The sequence below is a fragment of the Opisthocomus hoazin genome, chromosome 39 (genome assembly GCF_030867145.1).
Source record: "Opisthocomus hoazin isolate bOpiHoa1 chromosome 39, bOpiHoa1.hap1, whole genome shotgun sequence".
NCBI lineage: Eukaryota > Metazoa > Chordata > Aves > Opisthocomiformes > Opisthocomidae > Opisthocomus > Opisthocomus hoazin.
Genome location: NC_134452.1, coordinates 715,393 through 728,108, shown reverse-complemented (window position 1 = coordinate 728,108; position 12,716 = coordinate 715,393). Strand labels below are relative to the sequence as shown.

At 53.9% G+C, this 12,716-nt stretch overlaps 1 long non-coding RNA gene across 1 annotated transcript; it reads right to left on the bottom strand.

Moving 5' to 3' along the window:
- Window positions 1–4,736: 4,736 nt before the first annotated feature.
- On the bottom strand, window positions 4,737–12,481 carry LOC142365411 (uncharacterized). Its single transcript, XR_012766463.1, has 3 exons — window positions 12,383–12,481; window positions 6,768–6,923; window positions 4,737–5,125 (listed from the first exon to the last, which is right to left on the bottom strand). It is a non-coding gene; the product is annotated as an uncharacterized LOC142365411 (long non-coding RNA).
- Between the last annotated feature and the right edge of the window lie 235 nt (window positions 12,482–12,716).

Here is a 12,716-nt window from a genome sequence, read left to right as displayed (position 1 = left end):
AATGAGTGGCAAAAGCACCCCGTTTTGACTGGCCCCGAGGCTCCGTGCGTCCTTGGCATCCACTGTCTCAGGAGAGGGTGTTTTGAGGACCCAAAAGGGTACTGGTGGGCTTCTGGTGGAGCTGCCTTGGAGACAGAGGAAGTTCAAGAGCTGTCTGCCTTGCCCGGTCTCTCGGAGGACCTTTTTGTTGTGGGGTTGCTGAGGGCTGAAGAACAACAGGCGCCGATCGCTACCACAGCTGTGCACCGGTGGCAATATCGCCCCAACCCGATCCCCAGCCAGAAACTGATCCGTCAACTGGAGAGTCAAGGAGGGATCAGCAGGATTCGCTCATCCTTGACCTGTCCTGTGTGTCTGGCGCGAAAGTCTAATGGAGAGTGGAGACTGACAGCAGGCTGTCGTGGCCTGGATGAAGTCATCCTGGTGACTGTGAGCTCTAGCATGCTGGACATGCTAGAACTTCACTATCCACTGGAGTCCAAGGCAGTGGAGTGGTACGCCACGCTGACGTGTTCTTCTCAATGCACTCGGCAGCAGAGTGTCAGCCAGAGTTTGCTGTCCCTTGGAGGGGCGTCCAGCATGTGGGGTTTGCTGCGGTAGAGCAGGGCCTGTAGGCCTTGCTTGACCAAAGTCAGTGATCGAAGGATGCCCTGATGAAAGACTCAAGGACTGTGGCAAAGTACAGCCAAAGTAAACAAGAACGGAAGCAAAGATTCATAAGGAAATGGGACTGAATGGTCCGCCAAGAAATGCAGGTGGCGAGTAAAGATGTTACTGTGAGAAAGTTATGTTCTGTACTAATGAGCTATATCCTGTACTGATGAGAAACTAGAAATCAAATATAATTAGTAGTTGTCACCATAAATATCAGGTATAATCTGTAGCTGTCACTAGAAAAACGCATGTTCCGAGGAGATAATCTTGAAAAACAGTATATAAGGTACTGAATCTATGAATAAAGTTTGACATTTGCAGCATTCATATTGTATGCGTATGCTTTGTCCATCTTCACAACGGACTTGTCGCAACACCAGGACACCTGGAATCGACTGCCCCACACAGCCCCACCACTTGCCAGGGGCTGATCCAGAGTGCGCTGGAACAGGGGGAAGCTCCGGGACTCCTACAGTGCCCTGATGACATCATCGTGTGGGGCAACAGAGCAGCAGCAGGTTTTGAGAAAGGGAACAGAATAGTCCAAATCGTTCTGAAAGCCATCTTTGCCATCAAACAAAGTAAGGTCAAGGGACCTGCACAGGCAATCTGGTCTTTAGGTGTCAAATGGCAAGATGGCCGTCGTCAGATCCCAATGGATGTGATCACCACGACGGCAGCCACGTCTGCAGCGACCAGCAAAAAGGAAACACAAGCCTGCTTAGGCATTGTGGGGTTTTGGAGAATGCACGTTCCCCATTCCCGCCGGGTCGTAAGCCCTTCCTATCGAGTGACCCAGAAGAAGAGCCGGGCATCGGTCAGTACAATGGCTCAGCGCCCGCTGACCGCTGCCCAGTTAGTTGCCAAGCCGTGGCACCCTGCGGCCAGTTAACCCCCGTGTATGCTCAGCATGACACCCTACGGTATGGCAGAGTCCTTGGCTGCGTAGTCCTGCTTAGCAGCTGAACCGAAACATCAGCGCGTTATCAGCATCGTCATCAGCCCAAACCCAAACCGCAGCACTCCACCAGCTAGCAGGAAGACAACGAAGTCCATCCCAGCTGAAACCAGCACACCATCGGAACGGGGCGGGGGGAGTGAGCGAGCGGCTGTGTGGTACTCAGTTGGCGGCTGGGGTTAAACCACGACAGCCCCGAAGCCCCCGCAGAGGCTGGAGCGCAGCCCTGCCACAGCAGCTCAGGGCTCCTCCACCCTAGCGGGACCACGCAGTCGTCCCTGAGGGCAGCTCGGGGTCCCACAGAGGGGTCTGGGGTGTGCTGAAGGCCTTGGGAGGGGTCCGGAGGGGACCAGTGATGTAAGGCACGAGCTCTGCCTGTTTGGTGGGAGGAGGAGCAGAGTTGGGGCCACACAAAAGCAGGATTTCTGCTGAGCTGGAGTGAATCTGACACATTTAACGCCGTTGAGGGCAGGGGCAGGGCTCTGCAGTGTACCGAGAGGCAAGGGACGTCGTGGGGGCACGCCGGGGTGTCTGAGCATGGGGCTCTGGGACAGCCGGGAGGGCAGCAGGGAGGTCCCGAAGGGACACGAGGGCAGAGGGGGGCTGGAGGTCCCCCGAGAGCATCCAGGTGCCCGGGGCTGAGACCCCCACGGACGCCCTGACCCTCCCTGCCTGGGTCACACTGGGGCCCTTTGTGACCTCACTTGCTGACACCCCACTGCGCTGCACGTGGTCAGCGCGGCTGCAGCCCCCAGCCCGCAGTGTCCGGCAGGACGGCGACGGGACAGGGCAGGAGCCCGGACCTGGCGAGGAGCCCCCGAGCGCAGCCCACGTCTTTCCCCGCGGCGCCGAGCCTTTTTGCCGAAGCTTCCCCCTTGTCCATCCCTACCCCTTTCGTCCGTCCCGCAGGATGGCCGAGAGACCCCCAAACCGCCCCGGGGTGGCCTCGGAGGAGGACAGGGCTCCCCAGGAGAGCAGCTCTCTGCCAGAGCCCGGTGAGGTGTGCATGGTCCAGCCACTGCAGAATGGTGAGTGAGGGGCCCCGTGGGTCTGGGCAGGGCTGGGGCCAGCGAGCGCACCCCGCTCAACGCCGGCATCACCATGTCCCGGCACGCTGGCAGCGGGGGTCCCGCGGGTGGTGGGCGTGATGCTGCCTGAGTGCCGGCTCCCGAGGAGGGAGAGAGCAGAGGGGACCCAGCTCGTGCTCCAGGGCCATGCTGTGGGACGCGGGGACTTTTCCTGCCCGGCTGCAAGCCAGCTCCTCAGCCCGCTGCACTGGGGGCTTTCCCCGCTGCGCCGTGCTCCAGCATCACAGCCCGTCTGCCCGGTACCCTCCAGCACTGACACGCACGGGACGACTGTGCCTGGGGAGGGGGCACGGGGCTGGACGGAGGGCAGAGCTCCTGCCTCTGCGCTCTCCTGCCGCCGGACGCTCTCTGCAGCCCCCCTGCTCTCTTTCTTTATTAGAGTCGGACTGGTTACCGGTGTACCAAGAGGAGAGAGAACCCGTGGAGTTCATCGTGGCCTTCGTCAGCAGCCCAGAAGAGGTAACCGTGGCCATTTCCAACGTGGCTGTACCGGCATCTTCTGTCCATGGCCGTGTCTCCCCCTCTCACGCTCCCTGTTTGTCTCTCTGTCCCCCGGCTGCCAGGATGCGGAACAGAAGATGAGATTTCTCAACAGCATCCGCCTGCTGCTCAGAAGCGCGCGGCTCACTGGCTTGTCAGAGGGCCTGGATATCTTCTGCCGCAGATTCGACCTGGTAGAAAGTATTGAGGTGAGGGGACACCTGGTGGATCTGGGGAAGGGGGCAAGGCCCCCCAGCACCCTGTGAGGACAGCGCTTGGGCAGGGTGAGGGTCTGGTGGCACTGGGTCTTGGCAGCTGCCAGGTCCTATCCCAGTCGTGCTCCACAGATGCTGCTGGACGAGGAGCCCAGGGACCGACTGCATACATCAGTCCGGCGACTCGCCATACTTGCCATCACTGAACTAAGGTACCTGCCCGTCCCTCCTGGGGACACTGCCCCACAGGTCTGTGTCCACCTGCACGAGGCCTCGAGGCACCTCTCGAAGCCAGCACCAGTGTCCCACTGGCCCCGCAGATCCTGGCCCATCTGAGCCTTGCAGTGGGAGGGAGGGGGTCTCGGGACCCCCCATAGGGCTCCTGGCTAGGAGACAAGAAAGGGAATGGCAGGCGCTGGGAGGAGGGACTGCCACATGCCCATGTCCTTCTGCTCTCTCCAGCTGGGGCGGGACAGAAGCAGGGCTGACGAATACTTGCAACAGAGCCTGCGGTACCTGGAGGATGCTCAGCCCAGCTTGCGAGACGAGGCCGTGAGGTTCATTGGTGAGCCACAGCCCCGTGGTCCCTCTTTTGGCAGCCTGGCCCCAGCCCCTGCCGCTGCGCTGGCATGAGCGTGCTGGGGAGCAGGGGCTCTGACCCAGCTCTGTGCCTAGGGCTTGCTGCGCGGTACCTGAGGAGCGAGGAGGAGATCTCTGAGATCTGCAAGGGTGAGTAGGGAGCACGGGCTGGAGGGGATGCCTGGGGGTCTCTGCACACAGCGGGGGTTCATCTCGGCTCTGTTGCTTTGTGTCAACGCCCTCAAGAACCTGGAGGAAGACAGCGATGCCTCCGTCCGTTCACTGGCAGCTCAGACCATCCTCAACCTCAGCCCTGCCAGGCCGTGGTGGCGGACACTGGGACGCGCCCTGCAAGAGAAGTGAGCAGAGAAGCTTTAGCCCAAGCAGCCCCTGCTCAGACATCGCGCGGCAAGAAAAGGCACCCGCTCTCTGCCAAGCTTGCAGGTTATCGTTCATCCCGACGTTGAGAGCTGCCCGCCTCCAGCATGCTCTGCGCTTCAGAGGGGCAGTTGCTCCCTTTGGGGGAAGGGGGTGCCTGCTCTTGAGTGGACGGTGTTCACTGCGGTGCCATGCAGAGAGAGCACAGTGTGGGGAGGGTGCCCACCTCCCTTGGGTAACCGGGGACTGCCCAGCAGGCTCTGCCAGAGCACAGTGGCTGCAGAGGGGTGTTGGCGTGGGTTACGGAAACGTTGTAACGATGTGACCCCAATATGAGTATGATTGTTCACCTTTATTAAGTCAGCAAAAACAAGGTTTATATAGCAAAGCAATTACAGCATCTGATTTGTCAAACCCCCAATCCATATATAGGCAAAACTACTGCAACTCGTTGTGATTGGTGCAGAGCTGCATCTCGATGTGAAAATAGTGCTGTGGCAAGAAACAACAGCGTGGCAGGAAGGAAGTGACAGTGTGGCAGGAAACGGCGACGTGACGGTCCCCCCGCTCCAGTGTCCCGAGCTCGTCGCTCTACCTTCCCAGCAGGGTTCCATGTCCGCCGCTCCCAAGGCTCACCTCCGATCGGAACCTGGGTTGCTCAACGCACCAAGCTATGTCCCCTCTCATCCAGCCAGGACTCCACAATTCCCCCTTCTTGTTTTTGAGCTAGCCAGGTTTGCTTCATCATCTTGGAGAGAGCCCCTTTAAGACAGCTGAAGCAAATACATATTATAATTCCAACAGCAAGTAACACGATACATATACGCAAAGTTCCTATAATTAAACCGTAAACCAAGTGGGCAGATTACCAAAGAGCGAGGTGAGCAATCCATCAAAAAACCCCTGGTTTTGTTGCATTTGATTGGCGTGCTGTTCGAGCCATTGTGATTGCTTGTGGATGGACTTACTATGATTGGACAAGTCCATACATCACATGCCTTCGAAATCCTCACAACCATGTCCCTGGGCCAGCAGTAAAAAATCAATTGTGGCTCTATTTTGCAATGCCGCATGTCGGAGACTACTCTGATCTTCTAGCAGGGATTCCAAGACTTTTGTGGTAACACTGGCTTGCTTCTCTGCCCAGCACGTCAGTTTCCCTAGCTGGTTTAACGCTGCGCCAGCGGCGGCACCGGGCACTAATAATGCCAGAAATACTCGCTCGGCGGTACTTGGGAGAGTGATTCGATCATTGCAGTTAGGAGGAAGACCCGTAACATCTCGTTTGGGACGAGTTGTTACCTTCTTCCACCACTGTCGATCTGGAGCTAGCAATGTCAGCTGACCTAAGTAACACGGGCCGCCTTGGACGTTACGAGGAATTCCTTGCCATGTCCTGTCACCACAGATTAAGAACACGTCAGGAGGCAAGGCTTTAGGCGTAGCATTATTCCACAAGGGAGAACCACCTTCCATCCCGTAGGCGCCCAGGTTTTGGGGGCTTCTTTTGTTCATATCATTGGTACCACAGAAGGTGACAGCTCTAGAGCGGCCCTGATAGTCATAATAAGAAGCAATTGGAGTGACATTGGCCCACCCTGACTGGTTGAAGAAATGGCGATGGTTAGGCCTAGCAATAGCAGGCCCTGCAAATACAAAACAAGTTTGAGTCCAGTTTTTGGTCGTGTTACCAATCCTCATCGACCCTAGCAAGTTCAGCACTTGAGAATCCCAGGGCAATGTGCGATTCAGACCTTGTATGAGTTTGGCACTGCAACTACTCACTTGAATCTCCTTTCTACATCTGCCTGCACTATAATTAGCAAAATGAGTAACATTATAGCTAGGTACTCCTATTAGACAGGTACGAAAAGGCTCTGTTGTGGAAGCAAGAGACAAACCAAATGCTGATTGGCCCGTTTTGTTCGCCCAGGTAACCCATAGATTTTGTCGGGGCTCCATGCGATAAAGGGTTTCTTCGCCTACTATAATCTGACAACATGTGAAGAGTACGGCTAACAGGGTAACCACTCGTTTTCCTGCCATTCCCTTCAAAACTGATGCAAGCATCGCACTCTCTTCTTTCCCCCCCCACTTTGGGGACGGTCCAAACAGCAAGCACTAACTTACTTTGGCTATATTAAAAGAACTACTTACCCATATGGTTTTAGCTCTCCGGTTTGCTAACTTTACCCACTTCAAGCGGCTACAGAGATAAGCATCGCTCCCTTATGTCTTGAGCTTTGTAACAATTAAAATGCGAGCTACGCTGTGCCCTATTAAAGGCACTGATCACACCGATGCTTCGCAAATGATATTCGCCGCCGCCACTATTGTTGGCAAGTGTAACAATTACATAAAACCCGAGGCCTACAGATCTTACAAAACATCACAGGTGATATCGGTGACAAGTACCTCCTGGTAACCACTCATATACTCTTCCCTCTATTCAGGTTACTTCTACTTGATTGCTCTGCTCGTGAGAGTCTGCTTGTTGCTCCTCGGCTAACTTGTCTTGCTGATTCAAAGCAGGCTTCACGGCTCGGCTAGGCACCCAGACTGGACCGCGATCTGTGGAAACACACATATAACCTCGACCGTTAAATATCACTGGTACGGGTCCAGCCCATTCTCCAGTAGTCGGGTCTCTATAGATCACTTCAAACCGCGGTAAACTCGTTGCACTATTGAATTTTAAGTTCTGGTGATGCACCACAACAGGCGGTGCCTCCTGATCACCCATAAGGCACAAATAGTTTAAAGTAAAAAGAACTCGATGCAACCTTGATTGCGCTTCTGTTTCAACCCCTCGCTGTTTATCTAAGTAGTCTTTCAGCACGCGAGGAGTGCGCTCTATGAGGCCTTGCCCTGTCGGAGAAGGCACAATTCCCGTGCTGTGCTTAATTCCCCACGTCAACAAGAATGATCTCAGCTTTTGACTGACATAGGCAGGTCCATTATCGGTCTTAATTTCTTCAGGGACCCCCAGTACTGCGAAACACGAAAGCAGATGTTTACAAACATGTTGCGCTTTCTCCCCAGGTAAAGCAGAGGCCCATATCATTTTCAAAAAGGTGTCTATTGTGACATGCACGTACTTCAGTCGCCCAGATTCGGAGAAGTGCGTGATGTCCATCTGCCACAGCGCAAGTGCCTGCAGCCCTTTTGGATTTACCCCTTGGCCTATACCTGGTCCCTGGTTTCCACACTTAGGACAGGCCTGTACAATGTAACGAGCCTCATTCTCTGTCAGTCCAAATTGCCTTTGCAGACCTCTTGCATTTTGGTGAAAATTCTCATGACTCTGTCTGGCCTGCTGAAACTTGTCTACTGGAGGCATAGGGCATGCGGGACTGACTAAATTGTCAGCAATCTGATTGCTGTGCCCTAGTCCCAGATCCCATTGGTGGCTACGTACATGAATGACACAACAAGGTACGGCCCGTTGAGACAGTACGGTCCGCAACTGGATAAACAGCTTGCCTAATCTAGGGTTGACTGCCTCCCTAAGCAAGGCATCCGGTATTCGAGGCACTATCCCAGCTACATAAAGGGAGTCAGTTACAACATTTAAAGGCTCATTTAACCAATTAGTTAAAGCCCAGACCACGGCAGTCAGCTCTAAAATTTGTAGCGAATCTCCATCCTGTCCTTGTATCATATGATGACACCACTGGCCCCCTTCTTGCCAAACACAAACTGCCTTGTGCAGCCTCCTGCCTGCATCTGTATACACTGTGATTCCTTCGGCCAGCAGCTTCTCCTGAACTCTGGACTTCTCAAGCCATAGATTACGCTTCAAGAACTGCCACAATCTCCCTTTCGGCTGTCGGGAATGTATCCTCCCACCATAGCCTAACATAGCTTCCTGTATGGGTAGAGCATGCCTCAACCACCATTCCAAATCTGCTGCTTTGACCGGTATACTGATGTCCTGCGGCTCTTCCCCTGATATTTCCACTATCCTCGTCCTACCTTTTCTGATTAGCTCTCCCACAGCTTCTGATCGTGTCTGTGTACTAGTCTTCGGCTGCACACTTAAAAACACCTATTTGAGTATATAAAATGGATCATCGCCCCTAACAGGCTTGTCAGTGGCAAAATCAGGACTATTCAACGATGCTGTACAGGAATGAGTCTCCCCCTTCTTCTTTTGCCACTGACAAACAAGGGCATATGGTGACTCTACAGGGTTACAAATAAGCAAGGAAACAGGTAGGGTTAGCAGCTGCCTAGCAGTCCAGGCTGTTTGAAGCTTCTGTACGATGTGTTGCAAAGCTGCTTGCTGCGCCTGTGATAGGGTGACTGCTGTGCTGGGATGCGAGCCACGTAGTAGTAATGTCAGCGGTGCAATGTCAGCATTGGAAATACCAGCACAGTTGCGCACCCACTGGATGTCTCCAAGCAAAGTCTGTACATCAGTCAATGTGCGCAAATTTGTCGCTAACTCCACCTTTTGTGGTTGGATCTTAGCGTCAGAGATGCGCCACCCCAAATACTTCCATGGTGCAGATCGCTGAACCTTTTCTGGGGCGATAACAAGGCCCTTGCTGGCTAAGACAGTACTCGGCTGTGTCAAGGAATCATCATTGAACGCTTCCTGTTGACAGCAGAGGATGTCATCCATATAATGGTAAATGATTGTATTCGGCCATTGCTCCCTGAGTGGAGCTAAGGCCCAAGCCACATAAAGTTGACACAGCGTGGGTGAGTTTCTCATGCCTTGTGGCAAGACAACCCACTCATATCGCTCTGAAGGTGCTGCTTTGTTGGTTACCGGTATCGAGAAGGCAAACCGTTGAGTGTCTCGGGGATGTAAAGGTATAGTGAAAAAGCAGTCTTTTAGGTCAACAATGATCACGTGCCAACCCGACGGAAGCATAGCAGGTGATGGCATTCCAGGTTGTACGGCTCCCATGGGTTGCATCTGCTCATTAATCTTACATAGGTCGTGTAAGAGGCGCCATTTGCCGCTCTTTTTTGGAATGACGAAAATGGGGGTATTTCATGGGCTGACTGAAGGCTTGATGTGGCCTGCAGCGAGTTGCTCTGCTACCAATTGCCTTGTTATTTGCAGTCGCTCTTCTGCCATGGGCCACTGGTCAACCCACACGGGTTCGTTGGAAAGCCAGGTTAGTGGTGGGTTGGGCGACTGCTCGCCAGTGCCCATAACTAAAAAGGGGTAGTAGTTAGTACAACTCCAATTTGACTCAAAACGTCGCGGCCAATTAGGGCTGAAAGAGTTACGGGCAGCTGCATGACACAGACCTTTAAACTGACCTCCTGCCCTTCAAGAAAGGTTATTTGCACAGGGTATTGGCTCATCATGGGAGCGGAGTGTCCCCCCACACCTGCGATAGCCATTGTGGGAACACTTAGTGGCCACTCCTCTGGCCAAACACCCGTACTTACGATTGTGATGTCAGCTCCGGTGTCTAGCATGGCATAGATGTGTACTGATGCATTTTTCTGACTCAACACAACGCGCACATTAGGCCGATGGTCCATCTTCGTAGTAAAACAAACTGCAGGGTCTGTGGAATCAAGACTTGGGTTTTCACGGGAAGTCTTTGCTAAAGAATGGTCGATTGAGCTGCCCATCACTAGAACCTGCGCTATCTTACTGCCTTTTGGAACAAACAAAGGAGGACAAAGGGTATGGACCATAATATGAATCTGGTCCGCATAGTCTGCATCGATAACCCTAGGAACAATTAGCAGTCCCTTAACGCCGGCAGAAGAACGTCCCACTAAAAGTTCTTTCATTCTGCCGTTTGAATTAATCCTTGGCCCAATCGCATTGATAGGGATCTCATGTACGGTCGTGTCGTTAAGGACAACGTCTATTGTGGTTTCCAAGTCGATTCCCAAGCTGCCTCTGGTTGCGGCTTGAGGCTGTTGTGAAAAACTCTTGCTTTGCTTGGAGGATTCATTTGTTTCCACACGCGGCCTCTGTCCGCGCTCCTCCTCTCGTTTCCCGAAAATACTTTTGTAGCATGGGTATCCTTTTGACAGTTCTCACACCAGATGGTGCCACGGCAGCAACGTCTGACGTGCCCCTTTGCCCCACACCGATAGCAAATACGGCGGTCTGAGGATTGCACCTGCAGAGGACTGTTGTGTCGCACAGCAGCCGCAAGTGGTTGGACAACTTCTCTGACCGCGCCTTGCACGGCAGCAGCGACCGTCGCCTGTTGCTTTTGTGCTCCAGCCCTCTCGACCCTGGACAGCATGTCTTCAACTCCTGCCCCTCTCGGCAGACCTGCCAGAAGCTGTTTTGTAGTCTTATTGGCATTGTCAAAGGCTAGCACACGAAACATTTGTTGCTTGCTTTCGTCATTTAAATCTGGATGATTCATTAACGCATCATACAGCCGGTCGATGAAGTTGCTGTAAGTTTCAGTGGCTCCTTGCACTACAGTTCCGAAAGGTGGAGCGGACGAACCAGGCAGTGCAAACAAAGCTTCCAGGGCAAGACGTGCTGACAATTGAAGCACATGGGCGGGAAAGGTCAATTGCCGTTCCAGGCTAGCATAAACTCCTTGTCCGGTAAGTATGTCCACTGTTACTCCATGATAAGGATCTTGCTGGTCCTGATGTCGCATCGCCTCATCCATAGCCCGTTCTGCCCATGCTGCTCCCCACTACAAGAACTGAGTAGGGGTGAATAACAACCTCATTAAACTTCGACAGTCATGTGGACACATCAGGTCAGCAGAGTAAATCCAGGTAACAATTTGTCGAGTGGCCTCAGACTTCACCCCATATTGTGTTACGGTGCTACGGGCCTGTTGCAAAATCTTCCAGTCATATGGTTCCCATTTGCTTTGTCCATTAACCTGTACCACAGGACAGGCTAAGGCTTGTGTACCTCCCGTACATGTGGCAACGTTCCACTGTCCATCTAGGATGGCATCTCTTATAACACCGCTCCAGCGGGCAGGTGTGATCCGTACTGGAGGCCCAGCTAAACATTTCGGAGAGGAAGCCTCATTGTCCCAGTGGGGGGGATTGGCAACGATTGACATGCTGGAACTGCAAGCTCATGTCTTGAAGATGCTGCAAAACTGACTGCAAAAGATCGCACCCTGTTTTTCCTTGCAATTCATTCTGGCCGCCATCAGAGGGCGTCGGGAGTGGAGATGCCTCACTGGAGGGTGGCAATGGTGGATAGAGAGGAGGGGCCGATGTTGCAGGCCGCGCCCCAGGAGGGGCCAATGTCGTAAGCCGCGCCCCTTCTCCCTCCCCCTCTGGGGATGGTACTAGCCGCTCCTCCCCTCTTCTGGAAGTCAGTCGCACTTCCGCTCCCGACTCCTCCCCTCTCCCTGGGGGTGGTCGTACTACCGCGTCCGACTCGCATTTGGACTTGATCTCTCTAGCGGCAACTTCCGGTGGGCCCCCCTCCTCTGCGCCCAGACCGGAACCGCGCTCCGCACTCGCCCGAATCTCGGCAATTGTGTTACAAGTGATCCCAGTCATCCCTCTAATGGCAGGTAGCCTGAAAACCCGTGCTAATGTCCCAGGCTTAGGCGCATGATCTTTCCCGGGCTCCGGAGCTAGCATCTGAGCTGCAGCACACACCACCTCTCCTTCAGCTTTCATGGCTTTTAAGGTCTGTAATACTGTTCGCCAGAGCTCGCGGATGGCTTTTATCTCCTATTCCTCCTTTTCCTCCCCCGTTATTGTCCTTTCCCACATAGTCTCTCCTAACTCTTGCCCTTCCGAGATGGAAAACAGTAGCGGGGTATCCGCAAAGTGACCCCATCGCTGCCCCAGTTTAATCAACTTCAAGAGTTGCTTTGCCGTTGCATCTATTCCTCTCTTGGAGAGAATACTGACGAGCAACGTTGCCGCAGCATCCACCTCCATGCCTGCGACCACGGCCTCCACGTTCAAATCTAGCTGCGCCAGGCAGCACCAGTGTGGCTCGAAAATTCCTGGGAGTCGGCCGTCCGTGTCTGCCCTGCGCCTCTGCACCCAGACAGGACCCTCCCAGCCGTTGTTCCCACGCCCCCTCTCCAGCTGCTCACCGCAGTCTCAGGGACTTCTGCAGGGGAAACCGTCCATCCGCTGCTACCAAATGTTGGCGTGGGTTACGGAAACGTTGTAACGATGTGACCCCAATGTGAGTATGATCGTTCACCTTTATTAGTCAGCAAAAACAAGGTTTATATAGCAAAGCAATTACAGCATCTGATTTGTCAAACCCCCAATCCATATATAGGCAAAACTACTGCAACTCGTTGTGATTGGTGCAGAGCTGCATCTCGATGTGAAAACAGTGCTGTGGCAGGAAACAACAGCGTGGCAGGAAGGAAGTGACAGTGTGGCAGGAAACTGCGACGTGACGGTCCCCCTGCTCCA